Source organism: Lagopus muta, chromosome 18 (assembly GCF_023343835.1).
Source record: "Lagopus muta isolate bLagMut1 chromosome 18, bLagMut1 primary, whole genome shotgun sequence".
NCBI lineage: Eukaryota > Metazoa > Chordata > Aves > Galliformes > Phasianidae > Lagopus > Lagopus muta.
In genome coordinates, this window is record NC_064450.1 from 1,591,969 (window position 1) to 1,615,856 (window position 23,888).

Genomic DNA, 23,888 nt, shown 5'->3' on the forward strand with positions numbered 1-23,888 from the left:
CCACAGCCGTGAGTGGCTCTGCTCTGCTCTGCTGATGGCAACAGAGCAAGAGAACTGTGTGTCTCTGCTTCTTAAACTTAGCATTGTTACATGCTTCAAGGAAGAAAGGAAGTGGCTGAAGCCTTTCTATCCACTGTGGAGATGGGGCTGCTGGAAAGAGACACAAATACATTCATTCAGGTGGGTATGCCTTGGTACCAAGGTTCTACCTCCACCCCTCTGCAAAGAGAGATGGGAGCTCCATGATCAGCACTGAAGGGAATGGCACAGCTGCTCCACACTACAGCAGCTTTAAGGAATTGGCTCTCTCTGGAGCTACATTCTGCACAAAAGCCTCAAGAACGACAGATCTGATTGTTTCTTTCCTATTGCAATAAATATGAAGGCACTGTATAATTACCTATCAGAGGCTCACAGAAGTTGCATAACTTCTCAGGCTCTGAAGAATGGAAGGGAGAAGTTTGTGAAGGTTATTTATGGAGGAAAGATATTGATGGATGATAATAATAAGCTGTAATGACAACATTTACTAGATAAAAATTCCCTTCTCACAAAATTTATGTGGTAGGCGGAGCAGTACAGTCGTAGCATAGATGTCCTGAGCTCCTTCCCTGTTAGCTGGGGATATGAAAGTCTGGGTGTCAAGTGGCTGCACTAAATGCTAAATACTAAATTCATTAAAGCATGCTTCAGAAATGCAGGCTGACAGCGATGCCCTGAGGGCTGCTGGCTGCAGAGGATGGAGCTGGCTTTAGTCTGCATCTCTCTGGCCATTACTGAGGTTCTGCAGCTGCTCTGTGGGGCACCTGAGGGCAGAGTGTTAAGTGAGTGCACTAAAGGCAGTGCAGCTGAACGGCTGGGCATCAGCCCTTGATTCAGGCTAACGATTTAGAGCAACACCTTTATTTATAGGGGCGATCTTATCCTCTTTTCTTTTAAAAAAAAAAGCATATTTTCTGTATTTTTAATTACAAGGGCTATTAAATTTTATGAATACAGTATCTTTGCTCCTTGAGTTCATGTCAATTCAGTTGAAAACCTATTAGTGATGGAAGAATCTCTAAAGGTTTTCTTGTTCCAGTAAATACTTGGAAGAAATCCAAATAAAAATTATGGACTCAGGTTCCTTAAATGTCTGCAAAATACGAAACCATGTTTCCATTTGACCCTGTCTTAGGATCATCTGCTGATCCTACATGCAAACCTCCCTAAGCTCCCAGAAGAGTTCATTTCTGTGGTCTGGACTATCTGTATCTTATAGGCTTTTGAGTATTTCTAGTCTAGCCATGGAAAAAGACCTTCATAAATGTGATTATTGCTCAGTGCAATGACGATTGGGAGGTTCTCAAGGATTGGACTGCCCTTGACAGGAGAAGCTTTGGCTGGAATCAGTCCTGGTTGATTTCTCTGATAAAACAAAGAATTACATGAAGCTCTTACATTTATCAATCATTATATCAAGGTTTTCAGGAAAGTACTCCTTATATAGGCCACAGTAAAGATACTGATAACCAAATGAATGCATGCAGCTCTTTCGCTGGGCTACCCAGTCCTGCTGTCATTTTGCCTGGGGGTTTCCTCTCATGAGATTTTCCTCCAATACGTTTCTTTTGGGCTGCAGCAGCATAGCTTGAATGCCGTAGGCTTTCACACCACGACGAAACTCCTGCATATACTGTACTGCAGTCACTGCAGACCTGTCCTTTAGCTCATGCTCATCACAGAGCAACCTGCTGCAGCCTTCCCCGAAAAGAGACTTTAATAAATGGAGTTGTCAGGTAAGAAACAAATCCAGCTCTTGGGGAGTTGTACGAACCTGAGGCTGTTGTGTCCACTGCTGCTTTCTCTGGGGTCCAGGCAGGATTTTCACAGAGCTGGTGCCCCTGTGTGTTTGAGTTGCTGCAGTGGCTGGTTGGAGCACTACGACAGCCTCTTATTCCTGATGAACCTAGCAAGCCATGTGTCACACGGAGAGAATTCTGAAGCAGAGACATAAGGAAGACATCATGGGGTAATTGCTAATTTTCCTCATGAGTTCATTCATTTTTCTGTGTGAGCAGTGACACCTCTGTGTGAGCTGGCAGTGGATGTGCTCCCAGCCCTGCGTGCCAGCTGGACAAGGTGCCACTGTCATCTTCCATGGAGTGACACCAGAGCGAGCAGGGGCCACAGAGAATAACCAGGACACTGACAGCCCAAATGGAAAAATCACATCCCAAGGCCAACTAGTGTGGCTCTAATTGCAGTGCGAGCAGGCAGACATTCCAAGGAAGCACGTAAGAAGGGAAGAGCTTTTAACTCTTATCTTCGTACGTCTTTATTTGCCTTAAGTTGATCCATGTGACAGGTAGCATCCTATTGCTAAAAGCCCCATGTGTCTGCCCACATTGATAATCAAGACAAACATTTCCAGAGCCTCCGAGCTGCCAGCTTTCCTGCCCGCTGCACACAAGCAGTGCTGAGGACTCTGTGATGATGCTTACAGAAAAAAGTCTCCAGTGCTTTATTATGCATGGGAAGTGCCTGCTGGCAGCAGCTCCTGATTTTCCCAGTCACCTTCAGGGATTCACACAGGTAATATGGATGGAGGAAAGCTGTTGTTCATTGTCAGACACCATCTGTGGCCATCCATGGGGAGAAGGCTTTGAAGGAGATGAGCTTTGCATTGGGGGTTTTGCTTTGAAGAAGTGGACAAGAGGAAAACAGTTGTTAGAGCATACAAAAATAGAAATAGGCAGAATAAAATGAAAAATAAATCAGCAGTGTGGGAAAACTGGCAGTAAAGTCAGCTGTATAGGTTGTCTGTAAAGCAGGGGAGGACAGGGAAGAGGGGCTGGTGGAATTGTCAGATGTATGAATTTAGCTTTGGGAGCAAACATGATGAAGACGGCTAAATAAGGATGCATTCCTGCTGGGAATCTGAGCTCTCATTTCCTTTTATACCACATGACACCATGTGGAGTGTCAGGAAGAGGTTCCTGTGTGCTGGTGAGCATTGGAACTGAGGAATTAGAAGAGATGACCAATATGCCAGGACACACAGCATGCTGCAACATTTGAGAGCTCTTTGAGGCTTGTACAGATGCAACCTGAGCTGGATTTCAAGAACTTGTTCTTAGCAGTTCTGATGTTCAAAGGGGACACATCCTTTGAAAGAAATACGTGCTCTTTGAGACCGTTTACTGGCAATAGAATCTAGCCCAGTATTTCACTCTGCACAAGGCACAGGACCTCTGTATGCTCCATATCATTTGTGTACATCCCAGTGCCTCTCTCCAGATCATACTGGACTCCACCACCTACAGATGCTCCCAGAAACAAGAGACCATTGGGATTTTGAGCCAAACTACTCTGTAAAACAGACTTTGTTCTGAGATTTTAAAAGCAAAACCTAAATGCATTATTTCATAGCCAGAGGAGACAAAAAAATATTAGCTAAGCCACAGAGATTCCTCTTTTCCTCTTTTTTTCCATCTCTTACACAGTAGAAAAAAAGTTTGGATTTGTCTTGCTTTGGCTGGGCTAGGAATAATTATTTATTAGCGAGTGCAATTGGTCTCTGTTTGATCAATGAATCATAAAATGAATGCCTCACAGAGCTACAGCTCTACCTGCAGCTCCAGCTGCATCTCTGTCCCAGGAGCAGGGAGGTGTGAGAGGAGGGGGCTGGGGTGCATTGCTTCTGTTTGCAGTCTGTGCCTGAAGAGGCAGAGCAGCACAGGAGGAGTGTCACTAAATCTGCATTAATGACACTTTTTGGTGGTGAATTATGATAATATTCTTAAGCCTTTACGATAGCCCTACCTGGAGCTATCAGAAAGCAGTAAAGAAGCCATAAATGTGTTAACAAAGAATTCTTTCCTGACATGCAGCCAGTCTGATTTTACAGCTACAATTCATGTTAAGTGTGCATTCATTAAATTATTCAGAGATGATAATGTCTCCTCTTCATAATCCTTAATCACCATGCCAATATGATTCTGCTTACACTGGCTAAAGAGTAGCTGAGGGAGAAATGCATTTTGGCAGGGCAAGGATCACTAACACTTTGCAGAAACGCTAGATTAATTAATGACAGATGATGATGGAGTGTGTACCAGAGTAAACAGAGCTTCCACCTCAGCCTTATAAGGACTCACTGTGGTCAGGTTTGTAACAGGAAGCATCTCAGTGCCCTGTGTCAGAAAACAGGCACACTCCCTCATTACTGCTGCCCTCACTATAGCTCCAGTATAATAACACATTTATAAAGAGCAGAAAAGGAGCTTGGTTGGCAAAAGATCGTTGATTTATACAAGACCTTATGTAAAAAATAACACATTGTTCTGTATGCATATCCTCCTGACCAGGACATGCAAGGCACCTACTGTGACCAATGTCTTCTTCAGCTGCCCTGCCCAGGTTGGCTCAGCATCAGTGACTCAGTGGGACACAGGCTGCCCGTGCTCTTTCTATTTCACAAACCAGGGTCTAATCTCCCCAGCGTTACAGAACTTGCTCCTCTGTCTGGAGGACTCATATCAAATGCCATGCCGGACTGACAATCACACATGCTCCAAGTGAACCATCCTATCACCTTCAGTCAGACCTGTCTCATCTTTTCCTTCATTATTAAAATGGACAAGGAGAATTTTGGCTAAGCTTTTACATGTTGTTCTTATACTAATCCTGAATGTCTCCACAGCAGGACTGATGGATGAGCCTTGCATTTGGAGGGCCACCTTTCCATGAGCTCTCCTAGAAATACTGATCTCAGATCCCAATCCAAGCTGAAAACTTTTGTTTCTTCTTATTACTTCCACTTTGCATATTCTACTCCATCTTTTATTTCAATCTGGAAACAGGAATATTGACAGATCCTTCCTCCAGCACCCTGACTTACTTTTAGTGTCTTGTCTTTACCAAGAGCCATCAGAAGTGTGGGCCTTGCAGATCAAATTATTGCTGGTGAAAGCATTGGTGAAACCGAGTGTGGGGACGCAGTGTATAAGGAAATGGTCTCAAGTTGCACTAGGAGAAGTTTAGATGGGATATCAGGAACATTTTTCATGAAGAGGGTGGCGCCAAGCATTGAAACAGGGCTGTCCAGGAGGCAGTTCCCATCCTGGGATGTATTCAAGACACACATGGCCATGGCACTGAGGAACATGATTTAGAGAAGGGACTTGTTAGGTCAGGTTGATGATCTTAAAGGTCTTTTCCAACTAAAATGATTTTGTAACTCCACAATTTTTATTTTTTTCATTGTGGCAGCCAACCTAAACTTGCTGTCCTGGGCAGAGCAAAGCAGTAAATTTGTTCTAAAGAATCTGTGCTTAAACATCAGTGGTTGGTTCCTAAAGTGTGAGCAACCGGGGACTGAAAGGAAATCATTCATTCTGGCTTTGGTCTTCCCAAGCACAGGCAGTGGTGTAACAGCTCTGCAAGGACTGATCATAGTGGCATGTTCAAGAGAGAAAGTGCAAATATATATCTTATAATGGAATGGTAAATCTATCTTTGACTCCTTGCATGTGATTTAGCCTCACTGCTGTGTCTTATTCTTGAGCACGCAATAAGCCATCCTTCCTTATATTGTCACAGCAGAGCTTAATGCATCTGAAGGTAACTGGAGGATGGATGTCCTGTCTCTAGATAGAGAGCATGTGTTTACAAAACACCTCTCCTTGCTGATCAGTAAGGAATAGATGTGCTTCTCTTAGGACAAAGTCCTTCTGTTATGTTTTGTAGCAGATGACATGCAGTTCTGTAAGTGCAAACATTAATATATCCCTTAGAAGCCCCCTCCAGTGCCCTTTTGTGGTTATATCTGCTGAAGCAATCCTCTGCCTTTGAATCACCTTGTACAGGTATCTGTGCTTCAATACCACCACCCCTGTTAGAGCAAGTCACCAGGAATCAAGAGCTCTTTTTAGAATCATGATAAATGGAAAACCTTAAGCTTCAGCTTAAAAAAAAATGCCCTGCAGGAAATGTGTTCCTTGGGGCCTCATTACTCTCCACACTGATCTCCTACAAGAACATCACTCACCTTTTAATGAAACCCAAAGGGAGGAATGTGTTCTGCTTGGGAGCAAAACACATGTGGTTTCCATCTGGCCTCATGAGTGAGCTGCACAGTGCATTCACCACCTGCACAGAGAAACAAGTTAATTATGAAGCCCCTTGGCAAGCATCATTTCTTCCTAGCATGAAATGAAGGGACACTCATCCCCTGCTCCTCCAGCGTATCCATCAGAGGGTTTGATGGGGAACCTGCATCTTCTTTGACAAATGATGGAATGCTCTTTATGTTATCACTTATTTTTCTCCTGATAAGAAAGCACAAAGGCCATTACGATCTTTTATGCAAGATCCAGCAGTGGGTGCTGGCAAGGCTTCCAATGGAAATGGCCAGCAGCAAAGCACTTAGCAGAGCAGAGCTGGATGCTGCTGCCCACAGGTGGGAGCTCGCCCTTCCTGTGACTTTGGAGCTATGTTCCATTTCCCTGGCTGGACTCTACCAAGCCTCTTGCAGGACACATTCAGGAATGTTGTCAATTATTTTTCCTTTGAGAGATGCCATTCCCATTATTCCAATAGCTATTTTCATTTTTTTTTCTGAAAAGACATTCAATTTTCCCTTGGGCTGGGAATAGAATATTTGACCTATGTCAGATTGTTTCATTTCTTTATTCACATGGGGCTGGGGCTGGTTAGTATCAAACCAGCTCAGAATCCTGTCAAACAGCATTTCTCTGCTGGTTGCTGGCTGGCAGGAGCTGCTCTCTATCAAATCTTCACCTCCTCTGGTGGACTGGGCTTCTAGAAACATCTCCTCCCCTTGAACATGATGTGGTCTGTGCTGTACAGGGACCAAAGGGTTTATGTGACATATATCCAGAAGCTGCAGTCAGGATGATGGGCAGAATACAGCAGAAACTGGTAATTAGCTCCCATTAAACAATGTTATATGAACTGATGTGAAGCCAAGGGGCTGATCATTTCCAAGAAGGAAATTTTGCAACTCCAGGAATGGCAAAACTGCTGCAATCCCACAACTTAAAGCACTGTAAAAGGATGTTCTACTCAGAAGGGCACCGAGATGGTGAAAACTAGAGGAAAGCAGAAAGAATATCCTGGTCTGCTGCTGTTCAGGATGTCCTGATCAGGTTTATCGAAAAACAGGAAATTTCAGATTGCCTTAGGAAAGGAACTGAAGCTGTAATCTGTCCCAATGCGGGGTGTAAAAGACCTTAAGGAAGCTCTCAGGGTAGAAATGTAAAGGATTTGGAGACGTTGAAGGTCAGTCTGGACAGCACTCTGAGCACCTGATGGAGCTGTAAGTATCCCTGCTCGTTGCAGGGAAGTTGGACCAGATGGCCTTTGGAGTCCATTCCAACTCAAAAGATTCTGTGATTCTATGGTAAGAACAGTGCTTGGATTGCTCGAGGCCTTGCCCGTGTCCTGGCTGTGGTACTGAATGCCAAACTCTTAGGTTACCCAATGGGAATTGAGTGGTTGGTTCCAAAGCCAAAAGAACTGTTTCCACACAGCCCCTCTGCTTTGGGTCTGTCTATTTCATAGCACATTTATGGCTTGGGATCCAGTTCTGCTCCAAGCACAGAGCCATTTCTGCACCTCCCTATGCCACACACAGGTGTGAACCCCAGTCTACCCAGTCTGTTTGGTTCTTTTTGTTAGCACTAGTTCTAATCTCTGAATTTGACTGGTCAAACCACAGCTTGGGTAACATAGTGCTTGTGTCACCTGTATAACCAAGATGTTATAATCACAATATAATTGTGTATAATCAATAGATATCAAGATGTTATAATCGCAATATAATCAAGAGAGTAAGGCAAAGCAAACAAGGATCACAAAAGAGAATAAGTGGAAGAGCTTACCCTTCAGCTAAGCTCACCAGAAAACACCAAGAGGGGTGATCTCCAGAAGAAATCCCTCCCCTTTGGTAGCCAGCTCTTAAATAGGTCTTCCAGCAGCACAGGTGAATTGCCTTCACCTGTGCTCCTCTGGCTGACTCATGGCTCGCCTCAGGTGATTAATCAGAGGTTCAGGCCATGACTCAGCAGTTCCCATACAGTCACCTATCAGTTTTTCTCATGCATTTGACACAGTTGCATCTTGCTGGAATAAATGAATCAAAATGCTGCCCAGCTCCTGCAACCCCTTTTGCAAATTGGTCCTTGGAGGACCCTGAAGCTTGGAATGAAATTCCAGGACGTTCTGAGCTCTCCATGAGTGACTGTCATGATTGATTCACTGACTTCAATTTACAGGTGGAGGAAGCAGCATCCAGGTTTTTTTTTGTTTGTTTGATTTAGTGTCAGTCTATCAGTAGCTGATCTTGGTTGAATTACAATCAAACAGAAATGAGGATGTCTAGACAGAGTTTTGCATGGTTTAACAACATGCTCGCACTTCATTTGGTCCTGGTTTGTGCCTGGACCCACAAGGAAGGACAGGCACAAGCAGTTCGTTCTATCAGAAATGGCACTGGACCAGCTGTCCTCACATTACAGAACCCCCAAGGAGTGAGCACCTCACCCCAAGCACAGACTGCTACAGCACCAACAGTGTGTGCAAGAAAGATGGCATGGAGCTGAAGAAGTGACACTGAACTGTGTCCCTTCTGTCTCTCATGTTTAACAGGGGAGCTTCTGAGATGGGCTCCAGCAGTGCCTTATCACAGAAGCAGAGATGCTCACCTGCTGATGCAGGAGGTTCCCCTACCCTAGGTGAACATTGGCCAGCCTGTGCCAGGCAGTGGTGGCACTTCTTCAGGGTGACACAGATCATTGCCTCAGCCCTTCTTTAGTTTCAGATGGGGAGGGAGGAGGCAGGGCCTAGAGAGCAAAGAAATAAATAACATACACATTTAAAAGAGTATAATCAAACTCGCCTGCCGGTGGAGCATGCTAATTAGCTTAATGAGATTTCTTGGAATGAGAAAATATTACTTATTTCATTAGCTGCATGACAATTGTGCTCCTAAATGAATCAAGAAATAAATCTGAGAATTAAGATGTAAAAATAAAGTGTTAATAAAATAACCTCTGCCAGCAACTGCTTTAATGTAGGAAATCGGGTTAGGTTTAATACTAGCTAGTATCTTATGAAAGAAATGACAGGAAGCACCTGGGATGTAACACAGTTTGTCCAAGTCAAGCGGTGAAGAGCTCTCAGCTCTCCTCACCATGTACTGAGGGTCCCAACACGAAGGATCCCTTCTGTAGCACTGGGCCACACCTGAACTGGGTCTCAGTGATGGGAACAATGGGGCATCATATGGCATTTCTGAGCTTGTGGTCATCAACAGCACGCTGCCACCACTGGGGTGAGGATGTGAGCAAATGGCAAAGGATGGGGCTGTTTCAATGGACTTTGCCCTCTTGAACCTGCAAGGAAGGTCTCCGGTGGCCTTGGTGCAGCTATCAGTGACTGAGACGCTTTGGGTGATGCATGGAGATGGACTAGTTTACTCTGATGCTGAAGAGCAGAAAGTGTTGCTAGGTTTGGGAATTTGGCTGGCAGAATTTGATGAATAATAGGAAAATTATGCTGTGAATAATGGGCATATTGGATGAATAATCTCTTGGCAAACAATGTCTGATCTGAATGAGTTGCCAGCAAGGGACACGTGCAGCCTGCGTATGCTGTGGGAAGGCACTGGGTAGTCTGCAGCTTCAAATTTAAGCTTTGTTAAACAAAGCCAAACAAAGCCCATATGTTTTATGAATAGAAAAGGTTTTCATCCTATTAAAAAAAAAAAAGCAAAAAATAAAAAAGCACTGGTGTAATCAATGGTTGTGCTGAGCTGCTGGGTCAGGAATGGATTTAAAATGAAGCTGTGCAATCTGATTTCACCGTAATGGGACTGAATGAAAAAAAAAAAAAAAAAAAAAAAAAAAGCAAGCAAGCAGGGTCAGGACTGGCAATTTAATACTCCAGAGAGTGCAGAAAAAGTCGCATTAGCAGAGCTCAGAGTCTCCCTCCACCTCCAAAACAAGGGAACCAGTGATGGAAGTTCTCCGAGCATTTCTGTGCTTTGTAAGCATGGCATTGTTTTGGGGATGGGTTGAACTGATTTCTAGACTAAGGAGTCTTTCAGACATGATGATGGAACCGCCATCAAAGTCCATTGGTTTTGTCCTCTAGCAGAGTCCAGAGAACTGGGAAATTGCTTGCTGGTGTCCCAGTGCAGAGCTGGAAATCAAACCTGTGAGGAGAGCTCCAGAGCCTCAGGGAATTCAATGCTCCCTTTTTGCTGAGCCTGTCAGCGCTGGTGGCTTCAATTGCTCTGCTGCATATTGTATTCCTCAAATGATAGTGATGAGTTTCAGCCCATGCTGCATTTCCAATGAGCCGCAATAGGAAATGTATACTCTGAACATGATAGCCAGCAGCTGCAGTGTTTCTTTTGTCCCCTGAGATCCCTGTTTGTTTAATAAACTTGTAGTTTTCTGAACAGCACAGCCCATTGTGAAGGCAGTCTTAAAGGGAAAAATGCCTGTGAACAGAAATGATTAAATATCAGAGATTACAAAGCATCCTGAAACCCAAATGACAGAACCACCTGACGAGAAATCCACAAAGAGAAGGTAATTAAAATTGATGACAACAGGGAAAAATAAACATTTAAAAAGTCAGAATCAGTTCCTTCAATCAGTAACGACCCTCGCACTGATGGAGCTCTCTTTTCTCCTTCTGACATTGGCCCAATCCCTTCTCTGACGTCTCCTCCAAGCACACAGACAAAGAATAAAGATCTGATTCAGCAGATTTAACACCTGGATGGACCCAAATGCCCTCTGGCCACCAAGATCTCTTCATGTCTCTGGCCTCTGAGCTCCATGGCAGCAATCACCTTTTGTTTGAGTCAATACACAAACACTGCTGTGCTGGGTACCTTTCTTCTGGCTTTCAGCTTCCACCTCACCAGACTTTGGAGCATGGGAATTATTGGCTGCACCTGCATCCAACCTGGCTGGATATCTTCACCAAGGGTTTCATTTGACCTTCCTCTTGCCGAATGCACCATGACTGTCATATTGTGTGGGCCTTTGTGTACCCACGGCCTGAGTGTTCTGCACGTCTGTCACGGGAGAGAAGATAGGAGAGGCACCAACTTACTGCTGGGCAGAGATAACCTACTGATAGGAGCATCTCCAGGAGGGACTTGTCTCCTGCTGTGTCCTGATGTATCACCTGGGACACAAAGCAGCTGTGAGGCTGCTGTCAGTGTGACCTGTCTCCAGGCAGTGACCTCCTGCTTCCTGGGACACAGGGGATTGCGTCCTCTCCAGCCTCAAACTGCAGCACCCTGAACACCAGAGTCCTGCAGTGTTCTGGGGCCAGGGGAGCTTGCAGGGCTGATCAGTGTCTCGTAGTCAGTAGCTGCACAGAGGAGCTCTGTGGACTTCAGAGGACTCGGAGCTTCTCCTTCACTATGCCGGTTCTGCTGCCATCCTCTGGCAGCTGCTGTTACACGATGCACTCTTCCCTGGGACACGCCAGGCCACGATCCAGATAAACAAGGACTGTACCCTCTCCAATGCACTGACTGTACATTTCCTATCTTCCTTTCCTAGCAGAGAAACAAATCTAACAGGCCAGGCTCCAAAGACATCTAGAGCATAATTGCCATCAGGTCCTTGCTCGCTGTGCCTTCAGGGATCTGTCATCGACCACCCTGGGTGAGGAACAGTGCTGAGAGATGGTTAGAATTCCTCTAAGTCTGCCACAGGAGATGACTGTGGCAATGCATAAGACACCCTCTGGCCAAATCTACCTAGGACAGGGTGTCAACTCTCCATCTCATTTAGGGATCATTTTATCTTGCATTTTGAAGTAAACAGCAAACACTGTATTTCATGTCTCTGACAAAATGGGATGACATCAGTTACAGACAAAGCTGATGCCAAGCACGTTCCTCTTAAATATCATAGGGTAGTCAGTGATAACCAGGCTGGTGCCAAAATCCCCTACCCATGTGCATAAATGCAATGTGACTCTGCTAAGAGTCACTATTTTCTAAGTGTAGGGACAAGGTTGACTCAATAGCAGAATTTTCATGGACTTCTTGTCCCAAAGCTTCCTCGTGGCATGGAACAGTGCCATGAATTTAAATCATTTTGGATATTTTGGAATATTCATTTCACATAAATAGCTTCTGCATTAAAAGATCAGAGAAGATTGTTTGTATTGGTCACTCTGAAGACAGATCCAGTTCCTAAGCTGTGACATCATCAGGTAATTCGGAGGAAAGGGATCGTGGGAGATCTGTAGTCTGATATCATCTTCAGAGCAATGTCTGCTCTAAGAACAGCACAGTTTGCTCAGGACTTCTCCTGCTCTGGTCCCCAAATCCTCTAAGGAGGGAAACTGCACAAACTCCCTGGGCTGCCACTCTCCCTCCTCTTAATGTCCTTAGGGTGGAAGAGTTTTCATTATGTTTGTTCTCAATGTCTTTATCAGCAGCTTCTCATTCTCCTGCAGCGTATGACTTTGAGGAATATTGCTCTTCTTGCACTGCCCCAAATGGTGGGAGCACCACGCAGATTGGAACACGCGGGTACTTGACAAAAATGAGGGCAGATTTGTTTGGAAGGCCTGTTAACCCACTGCTTTTCTTCTTTTTGTGGTGATCTGGAGGAGCACTGCTAAAGTTGGGGAATTGAGACCTGAGGGCATATGAGGTGCTGTCACCACTGGTCCTGTTCTCATTGGGAGAGGAGTGCTGGTCACTGTGCAGCTCTGACTTGCCTCTGTGCAAAGCAACCCATATCTCTGACAGCACAGGAAAAAAAAGACTCCTGACAAGCATATAATCCAATTAGCTTCTTGCTTTCACATCAATTCAGTTCTAGCTCATGAAATTGCTTGTCATTTATCCATCACTCCAAGAGACTCCAGAATCCAATTGCCTTTCTTGAAGCCAGAAATGAGACACTAACAACAGGACCCATTAGAGATGTCATTCAGTGCTTTCACTTCTACTCTCCCTGATAATAGATAAAGCTCTGTAGCAGGTTACAGCTCTGGAAGAATTCAGAGCAGCTCATTCCTTCTCCCTGGAACCGATGCAAAGTCCCCCAAGACATGCAGAGGCAGATCTACAAATGGCTGTGTCAAAGCAGGCCAGCACATCTCAAAAAATACACCCAGCTGAAGCAGACCTGACTTCTCACAGTAATTACTTGCATCAACTACTTTTTTTTTCTTTTTTGATTAATTTATTTGATGGTTTTCCCTTTTCTTTCCTGTTTACTAATTGCTTTCAGACAGATTGCAGAAATACCATGGTTATTTAGAAAAACAAAATGCCAGAAGGCCAGAAGCTTCCAAAGGGGACTTCATCTGTTCTCCAGTGTTAGAAAACAAGCACAGTGTATGGGAGGGAAACCTGGACTGTGCACAGAGGTGTAGCAAGGCAAAACAGTGGGAAGACCTTGTGGGCTGCACGCAGAAGGTTACCTGAAGGCAATGGAAGCTCCCTGCACCATGAAGATCTATCTGCAAGAGAAATCAAACCACTTCCTGAGGGAGCATCGAATGAATTCCTGAATGTCAGTGGGATGCAAACGACCTTTAGTCACCAGTGGTCAGAGTTTCAGGTAATGACCTACAGCCTATATCCACACAGACTTCTTAGCTTTGTCTTCCAAGACAGAGCTGCTCCAATTCCCAGTCTGGACGTCTTTCCCTTTCTTTTTCCTTGGCAAAGAGTTGTAATTAGTTCTGGTTGCATTATCTAGGAGACATGGGGGTCCAACTTGATCTCCTAAATCAACCTCCTGTCTAGAAGAGCAGGATCTGGCAGTTTGTTCCCTGTCTCTGCCCCTGGAATGCAAATACTCATTTTTCCTGGTCTGTGACACCAACAGGAATCAAATGTGCATGAGAAACCCCATGGCTTTGATTCCTGGCCCTTATTCACTATGGCCATGGCTTAACAGTACAGCACTGACATCTCCATCCCTGCCATCGCTGCTCCTTGTCAGTGCTAACACAACTGCTTGGGATGTTGTACTGAAAACACCGTGTATCCAAGCCTCATTACTTCTCTGGAAACTCACCAGGACTTCCAGCCTTTGCATCTCCATCATTCACCCTTGTCTCCTTTTTGTGGCCACCAAGATGAGATGCTCCAGGGAGCAACACACACCTGTGTTACCTGGAGCTTCCAGATAATGACTGGCTTTGTGTTTCCTTACTGAATGCTCTCTGCCAGCTGAAGGAAATCATGGATCCTTTAGTGTGCGCCCTGTGTGTGTTTATGGTATTAACTTGTGCACTCCTGTTTAGTTTTGGCAATAACACATCTTATGAGCATGAAGATTACGAGGGACACAGGCATTCAAGAAGAGAGGCTTAAAAGTGTTCTTAACTTTGTAACTCCTTTTCAGAGAGATTATTACTTTCTTTCTTCATACTTTATCTGCACTTGCCATAGCACTAAAGCAAGTTACCTATTATCTGGTCCCACAGATACAACAGCATGTAAATCCCATTTATCAGCTGTAAATAGAGGCAAAAGCCAGATTTGCATCAAAGCTTGGCTTAAATGTGAATTCTGGTCCTCATTACATGACCTATTATCTCCCTTAGACCATTATGTACAAAACAGCAGAAGCTCCTGTAAAGTTCACATTGCAGATGCAGGGCTGCATGGGTGCAGGATCTGAGCATCCCAAGCTCCTTCTTACCTTCTGCAGAAAAGAATCTCACTCCAGCACACTGTTAGTGATTTTGTTGCTGCTAATTATATTTCAGTACTGTGTCTGTGTTGTCCAGGAGCTTAAGCCCTTCTGTGGTAGATGCTGGGTCAGAGACACCTCAAAGCATCATTTCTCCTGTCTGTTTAACAGGAAGACTGGGAGATGGGATTTCTGATGGGAACACTCACCAAGCACTTTCAAAGGAGGTTTTTGAGGGATGCATTATTCACTACTTCCTTGCAGCAAGAAAGCCCCTATGTACTTCAAGGCTGTGCTCTCTAGATACATAAACATGCTTCGTGATCAGCATCCAACAGAAGTGGTTTTAGTTTTGAACAAGGGATGTTCTCCTCTAACAGCAGACTGTTGAGCACCTGCAGCAAGGAAAGCATTCACATAAACTCTGCACTGAGTTACTTCATAAATGAGAAAACAGTGTTCTGACTACGAGCAATGCATGAGTAAAGTAGGAATTGGGCACGGGGAAAAAAGCTTAGTGCAAATCCTCCTCCACCTGTGCCTTTCAGAGATTTTGTTTTGTGGATTGGACTGAATCTGGAAGCATGGCAGAAAAAGTGTAAGAAATGCCTATTTTGGAGGGAGCAGAAAGCCTCTGCTGGCAGTCCATGCAGGTTGCACAAGGTACTGCTAGGAGGACCATACACCTGATCTGATCTGATGATACCTGTGTGTGTCCTGTCACTAAGAAGCACCCACAAAGATGGGCTGTTTGTCCTGCTCACTGCATGTGAAATTGGATTTGCCAACATCAAGGAAAACCTGGGCTTCTGAGCACTCAATGACTGCAATACTCTCCACAGCCTGCAGAGCAAACCTAGATCACCATTTGGTCCTGGGAAAGCCCAGCTTTTAGCCGGCCAAAGTTACTGATGAACTTCACCGAGTACAATCAGTGTGGGACCAGATGTGCCACTCCATCAGTCATGCTCCCTGGTAGATGGCCTTGCTAACAGCAGGAGGGACTCCAGAACGATCTGCAATTGGGTGTAAATAGGCTCAAGAAGGCCAAGAATGAAGAAGAAGAAAAGCTCAAGATGAGCATCGTGCTTGTCTTGGTGGAGGATTCTTGTCATCATCTCCCCTAGGGTTCCTTTGAGGACCTTGAAGGTCACAGGGAGGGTGAGTGTAAGTGCAGAGAACAAGGGTAGATGCTAGGGAGATTTTGCAAAACAAGTTCATTATTTCACCTGGGAGACTTTTCTGTAAACACTGGATAGTTTGGACTATTATTAAGACATCAGATTTACTAACAATAAACTCATTTCTCAATATTTAATGTTTTGAATGTAACAATGTGATTTAACATCCATCCTGTAGACCTGAAGGAGCTCCATAACAAGGAGCTCTTTGAAGTCAGATGCCTTCCAGAACAGCTCTGCTGAGCAGGTATGTGTTGCACTAGAGTAATCCACAAGTTTTCTGCTTGCCAGGAAAAGCAGACAAGATGTTAACCAGGTCAGTGAACCTAAAGATGAAAGGAAGAGAGTGGAAGGCAGAAGCTAGTCTAGCCCAGAGAATTAAGTGTTTTCTATGTGAGCACAGGGCAGGCAGCTGTGATGTGGGACTGAAGGATCAGTCTAACTTGTGGGAAGGCCAGTTCACCTTGGTTTTACCAGTCTATTAAGGTGAAAATGATGAGCACCATGATTGGGGTTCAAGTATTTGCTTTGCTGTTGATCTCCTGGATTACACTGAGCAGCTGTCTCTGCTGCTTTCTTTCTTTCTTTCTTTTTTTTTGTTGTGTCTACAAAGGCTGTGGAAATGCAGGGAGTAACAAGAGCAGACAAACAGGATGGATGTATGTTTGTGCATGGAGTGGGCAAGGACAAGGGGTATGGTTTTAAAATAAAAAGGTGGGAGATTAGATTTGATGTCTGAGCAGTGAGGCCATGGCACGACTGCCCATAGAACTGGGGGTGGCCCATCTCTGAAGGTGCTCGAGGCCATGGATGGGCCCTGGGCAGCCAGAGCTGGAGGAGATCAATGTGCCCATGACAGGGGGTTGGAATGATTTTTAAGATGATTTTTAAGGTCCCTTTCAACCCAAGGCATTCTATGATTCTATGACTTCAACACTGAATCACTGATTTGATGATAACCACAACTTGCTTTGAGTCGGTGTAGTGCCAGAGGGATCCCAAGTAGAAGTTAAATAACAATCTACTGCTCTGGAGGGCTGGCCAGGTTTGCATGCATGGAGCTCTTCTCTCTGAGGCATCTCAGGGGAATAGCCTATGCCTTGTGATTGAAGCCCATGTATGGACTTGGGTAGCTGCCAAAGGCTCCTAGTGGTGTTGAAGATGGGGTCTTCCATCTCTGTGGCAGCCTGCAATTAAATCAAACTTCCTACTGCATGGAAAAGGACAGAAGCCACTTACAGCTGAGGAGATTCAGGCTAGGAAAATTCAGATCAGGAACATCAGGAGTGTCGAGCAGCACTGCAAGAGGTCATGCAAAGAGTCTGTAAGGTCTGACTGTGGAAGTTTTAAAGTTTCAGATAAATCCAGAGTGACCTGATCCATGCAATTGTCCTGTTTCAGGCCAAGGTCCCTTCCTAGCAGCCTTTCGCAGTTTTATCTTCCCAGTCAGATCTGGAGACTTTCTGGAAGCTCCAAACTGATGGATACAGACGCAAAGTTGCACTGCACTTTGAAGAACACATATTTCAAGGTGAGGCTGGACTCCAAGAGAGTTTGTGTTGTAACTCTGATTTAATCCTGAGGCTGCCTTCAGCCCAAGCAGCAGTGCAGATCCACCAGTTCCCCTGTCTGCTGCCCAAAAGACACAGCAGTGATAATCAGCAGCTGGCCAAATGTCTGTTGTTCTAGCAACCAATTAATTCCATGTTTTGCAGTGAGTCAAAATGGAAGCAGAAGAAGAGACTTGGAGGTAGTGGGAAACATATTTCTAAAGTCATTGTTCTTTCTTACTAATCAAATACAATTTGCAGCATTTCCCAACCTCATTTCATGCCTCTGAATTGGATGCAGACTGATTTCAAAAGATGCCCTGTCCATGCTCACATCAGCATGTACACAAGTGGGTGCCAATGATTAGGAATGACAGGAACTGTGTTGTTCAGCCAGCATCACATGCATCTTCCAGAAGGACCCAGGGAACTACAGGTCTTTCGACCTCACCTTGGTACCTGGGAAGGTAATGGAGCAAATCCTTCCTGAGATCTCTGCAGAGCAATAGGGACTGACCAAGGGCAATATAAATATGTGTGCTACAGTAAGAATTATCTGCAATACTTTCTAAAGTTCAGAGGTGAAGAAATGAAGTGTGCTTCCATCAACAGTTGGAAATCTTTTCTTTAGCCTTTTGATTCTTTGCTGGTAACGTGAGGTTAATTCTAAAGAGCAGTACGTTCTGGAGTGTCAGAGCTCAAGGTGAATGGGAACCTTCTGATATACAGAAAGAAAATAGAATGGCTTTAACAGCCACTGTCCATCTGTATGATTTTTACTACTCAAAACAAGCCTATCTGTGGTGGAAAATAAATATTCTTATTTATATTCTAATCCTTGGAAATCACAAAAGAAGCAGTCAAAGCCTTGTGGAGGAAGAATGATAAAACCATTGCATGGCTGATAGGAACAGCAAGTTGCTACAGATGGCAGAAAGACACTTTGAGATGCTTTGGAGCCGAGGCATTATTTATAGAGAAACTGAAAATGATTATAACTGGCACGGTATGAGAAAGGCACTGCCTAAGAGATTTTCTGCAGCCTTAATCCAAAAGGACACCAACAGGAATGGGGAAAGAGCAGAGGTCTGAAAGAGAGCGAAAATTTGAACTGATTGCATTGAATGGGAAGTTTCATCATTTAATCTTAGATGAAGAGGATGGGGCTTGACCTACTGCAATCTTGTAAGTAGCCAGAATGTCCATTGATGTGGCAGATTCTCCTTCTCCACTTGAGTCAAAAAGCATTTGTATTGAAAATAAAATAATTATTGAAAAGAGAAATTCACAGGTTGGTGAAATTAAAGGCTATTTCCTGGTCCATGAGAAAAAGAAAGAGTCCAGAAGACAGGTTTTATTTAAGGCTATTATTCTACACCAAATTCACCTGTGACTCCCATCTTGTCCCAACCACCCCAGCAGGGCCCACCTCCAGTTCCACCAGTGCCACCAGTCCACACATGTGCGTGGAAGCCTCATGCTGATGGGAGATCTGAGGAGCCATCACCATACCCTGGTGGTTTTCATGACAGATCTCTCTAAGGGAAATGTGCATGGGGTTTATACAGAGATGGAGTTGTCTGAAGAGATTCTGTTTCATTTCAGTTTTGGCTGTGAAAAAAATAATCCTGACATTAATTCACTGAGGCTTGCAAAATACTTTGAGTTAATGTGACAAGGGTCCCCATAATAGTGCTTAGAAATCAGTTATTCAATTATGAATTACTACTATCAATAATTCAAGCATTCTGTTATTAATTGTTATTATTACTCTTGCTCAGAATTCACAGAGCAGCCTGTCCATAAGCAATGTACCTTCTGTTTCTTCTTCCAAAATTTTTATGCTTTGACCAATGACTTGCCCATACTGGCACATGTACCCCTCACATTTCTGTGTCTCTCCAATAACTAAAGCCCAAGCAAGAAGCACTGGTCTTCTTTTTGCACCTACTTGGATGGATGAGCTGAGCTCTGCAGAACTTTCACCTTCTGGAAGAGGGACTCAGTCGTTACAAAGCAAACCTGTTTCATCAGTGAATGAAGCAGCAATCTGTTTATTGCAAATATTTAAGTGGTTGAAGGATGTCCAGGAATGCATGCAACACTGAGAATTTGAATGTGGACACGGCTGGTGGATAGAGCCCATCAGAAAGAAGTGTTTTGTTAAGCCCTCTGCCACAGCTTTTTATTTTTCTTTGTGTTCTGATTTAGGCAGAGCTTGTTTTCTTTGCACGTGTGCTTTGGACTAGTAGTAAAGTTCACACAGCCTGTGGTCAAGTCTGTTCACAGAGACCTCAAGACCTGCACCTTGCACAGATGAAGCATCCCAACCCTCAGTGCTAAGCAGACAGCTGCCAATTCTCCTGCATTTTTTAACAAAGAGACAGAACCCACACTACAAAGCCTGGCAACAGGAAATGAGTTAGTCTAAAAATGAATATTGTTTGAAGGCAGAAATAAAATTCAGCATTAACCCCTCTTGAAGTGGACTTTAAAGTCGGTAAAGACAAATTACCCTCCTAGGGTGTGATTTCTTCCATGCAGGCAGTTGCTCCCTGGGAAGCTGTTTCTCCCCGTTGCCTACAAAGGGTCTCCAGGGCAGTTGCCCAGATGTGATGCTGGGGGTACATCTCTGGTCTCACCATCTCTGGCAGTGCTATGAGTACACAGAGCAGAAGCTCTCTGACAGAGGGGATTTTGGTTGCCATGAGTGGCAGCAAACATGAAACCAACTGTCAGGAGACAATGCCAAAACAATTTCAGCAAAGACTGACTGAAGCTGGAAGTGGAACCGTTCAACACTCAGCAGAGTGGGTAGCAGGATTCTGCCCACATGGCACAGCCCCATGGGTATGTCCCTATGGCCCACCATGTGCACAGTTCGGTCCAACTCTTCCTCCCATTGGCATCACGCTCAGTTGTTGGTGCTCCAAAGCTTTTCAGATAGTGGCTGCCTCCATCCTCATCCTACACAGCACACAAAACTTCCTTCTTAATGTAGAAGACCCATATTGAAGACCTTCTCTTGCTAAAGCACCACTGTTTCTAACCATAAGCATAGATTCATACAAAGGAGATGGCTTGTCCTAAAATAATGTAGCTCTTCTCTCTACAACAGAAAGATCCATTCACCCAGCCTAACATGCCTGTCTTGGTTTGGGATGAGTAATTTCTGGATGTGATCACAGAAACAGAACTCTGAGCAGAAAACAGCAACAAGTGCAAATTCAGTTCTTCCAACACCATGAATGTTTCTACTCAATTTTGTGCATGTTTAGCATGGAAAGTCAAACTATAACCACAGAGTAAAGAATCCATCACCAGAGTCAGAAAACTGTCTCTGGTTCTCATATTGGTTCAGAGGATGGTGACCGAGAGCACAGCAGGAGAAGCCCCCAGAGGTGCTCCTTGGAAAAGCCCAGTCCAATGTGTGAGAATGGAATGGTGCTCTGCAGAAACACAAGTCTCTGTCTGTAGGATTGGGCACTTGATGAGCAGCTCAATGAGAGTGAGGTGAGAGCTGGGATGGTTGGAAGAGTAAAGGTAGGTGTGAGTGTCACCAGAACTGTAACTCCAGAGGTAGCAGAGATAGTGATCATCACCTGTGGGAAATAAAATGCATCAGAAAGGTAACAAAAGGTGGCTCAAAATCCTGGGACAAAAATCCAGCCTTCCTGAACAGGGAGATTTGAGTAGGGCTGTTTTGATTTTCATGGATGGATGCTGGATGAGAATGTCCCATGGCACACTCGTGCTGCACATGCTGCATACAGCTTCTCAGTCTGTTCTCTACCATGTTGTGACTTCAGATCTGTCAGTTTGTGTGCTGTAGAGGCCTCAAGGCCAGCAAAGACCAGCCTTTGCCAAGTGCACTCAGGCCCTCATCAGTGGAAGGCAAAAGCTCTCCCTGTTATGCAAGAAATTATTAGCATCTCCGAAGGCACAGGCTGACATGTTCTGCAGGGCCCATGATGCTTAGCAAGATCTTATTTGCAGGGAAATAATCCTCGTGTGGAAATGCATTTTCTCACATATCATTTACTCTGTTTTCCCCTTGCAGTGTGAGATTTTCCTTCACACAGTGACAGAAGTGAAGATACACAGGAGAGCTACCCTCTTCTCTATCAACAATATAAGCAAGCCTCACTTGAAACTGTGTAGGGGAAGTTTGACAGCTCCCAGTGATGAAATTCTGGAAATAAGGTTATGACAAATTAGGGGTTTCACTCAGCAGCACCCTTTGCTCACTTTCAGTCACTGTAACAGGTTTTCTCTGTCTCTTATTCCAGTGCTTGACACTTTCTCATCCCTACAGCATCTCTGTGCCATCCATTAACACATCAAGTGCCATCATTAAGATCTATCACAAATGGAACTGGCCTTGTGTTGACCCCAGCAGTAACTCTGGGGAGACTGCAGTCCCCACAACGGTGCTGGAAGAAAATGTTTCCATAGGCTGCAGTGTACTTTGGTTTTCTCTTGTTAAAATCATATGTTTCCCTTTCTTTGGAGGGGGAGGGGTTTGGAGAGCTTTGACATGACTCAGTCCAGATTAAGTAGTGCTTGCCTGGAGTGAGAGATTGCTAAAGGGATACTTTTGCTGGTGTCTCCCATTCTCTCCTCTGAAGTTGGCAGTTTAATTACATTGCAATTCCCAAGATGCAATCATTTTGCACTAAAGCGAAGACTCTGGGCATCACAGGACTCACAAGGCTGTTGGAGTGTTGTGACCCACCCAGTGATGGATCTGACCGCATAGAATGGCCTGTGCCTCACATATTCAAAGCGCAGATCCCAGAAAATATTTAGCCAAAATGGTAAATTAATCCCAGGTCAGATTTGGAATAAGGGATTTGATCAGGGTGACAAGGTAAAGCAGTCCTTTCTGCCCTGGGAGTCTGAAAGTGTTTCCTACTGACTGCAAACCACGAGGTGCAATGAGCTGTGGCTGTTCAACTGAAATATTTTGGAGTGGTTTGTTCTATGAAGAGATAGTGGGACCTTTCCTCCTATAGAATTAAGGCACCTCTAAATGATACACAGACAGAAAATTGTATCTATAGTCACCTTCTGGGATCAGTGTCTTCCCCATGGAGGACTTCCCAATGGTACTTGGCTCGCACCATTGCCTTTGGGAAGTGAGAGGATGGTACACGAGAACATGAGAACAGCAGAGACTCAAGTTCAGGATTTCAGCTGGGCCACAAGCTGAAATCTAGTGATTTGGGCACTTTCCTTCAGCATTTTTTGTTTCTTCCTCAGGACTTGTCTAATTAAACCACACAGATTGTACTAGCAGCTGATGGCAGGATGCTATGATGTCTGTAGCCTAATGAGGATCTGCTTTTAGATGGGTAAATATAAACCTGTAATAAGCTCTCCTCCACACAGACAATAGCTCGTGCTCTTGACATGACCTACTCAGATATTTACAAGAATTCAGTATCCCAGTTGCTATCAGCAAGAAGCAAAACACACAGTTGTTTGTGAAGAGGGAGGGAGTTTGTCCCTTTTATGATCACAAAATAGCTATTGTTGAGGATTTCAGCAGCAGATGCTAATTGCTAGTGATGTAGGCTCAGACAAACATGAATAGCATCACCTATGTGCATATGGAGTAATTAAACAAATATTTCTGTCACTGAAACTATATTTTCATCACAAAACCTGAGTCAGACCCATTGTGTTAAAGGTAATTACTCTCCAAGCTGCTCAGTAACATCAAATACAGTTTCACACTGCCTCACAAGGACATGCTATTAACGACTGTATTTAGAGGCATTTGTCAGAATTGCAGGAGGAAGTTGCAGGGTTTTTACAAGGCAGGGACGCTGCTGCTGCTGCATGGGCTCTCTGGGAACATCCAAAAGCCCTGAATGGTGAAGGCTCGGCTGAACAATGTGCAGATGTCAAAGCTGTTTTCCAGCATTAATGAGCTCCACAAATCACTGCATGCTGCTTGCATTATTTTTTAAATTAATGTATTTGCTCGCTGGATCTGTTCAGGGCTGGTGAGCAGCTCAGCCCGACCCCCACCCTGCTTAACATTGGTGGTGTTGAGCACAACTGACAGCCTGCTCGCTACTGCCATGGGCAGGAAACTGAGCATTTGGGGTTACCTAACAGCACACAGCCTCGGCAAGGTGCAGGAGGGTTCTCAGGATGGCATCTGCCTTATGTGAGGTCCTTCATCCAGGGCTGTGGGCTCAGTGTGCATGTCCCTGCCTCTGCAGGGCTTAATGCTGGCTGTCTCCCCTCCATGAAGCCTGTGGTGAGGCCATGGGAGGCTCCAGCGCAGCAATGGGTGCAGGAGTGGTTGGCAGTGCTGCTCTCATCTCCATGTCCTCTATCTTTGGCTTTCTTTGAATTTCCAGTCTTTGCTACAACTCAGCAGCCTGCAACATGCTAATCCAGCTCTCTTTAAAGACATGGCCAGAGCAAGAGCTGGAGAAGCTGTT

The 23,888-nt window shown here is 44.6% G+C and overlaps 1 long non-coding RNA gene across 1 annotated transcript; it reads right to left on the reverse strand.

The window, feature by feature from the left end:
• Nucleotides 1-121: 121 nt before the first annotated feature.
• Nucleotides 122-7,932, reverse strand: LOC125702292 (uncharacterized). The gene is made up of 3 exons (XR_007380514.1): nt 7,887-7,932; nt 6,032-6,132; nt 122-2,677 (listed from the first exon to the last, which is right to left on the reverse strand). It is a non-coding gene; the product is annotated as an uncharacterized LOC125702292 (long non-coding RNA).
• Between the last annotated feature and the right edge of the window lie 15,956 nt (nt 7,933-23,888).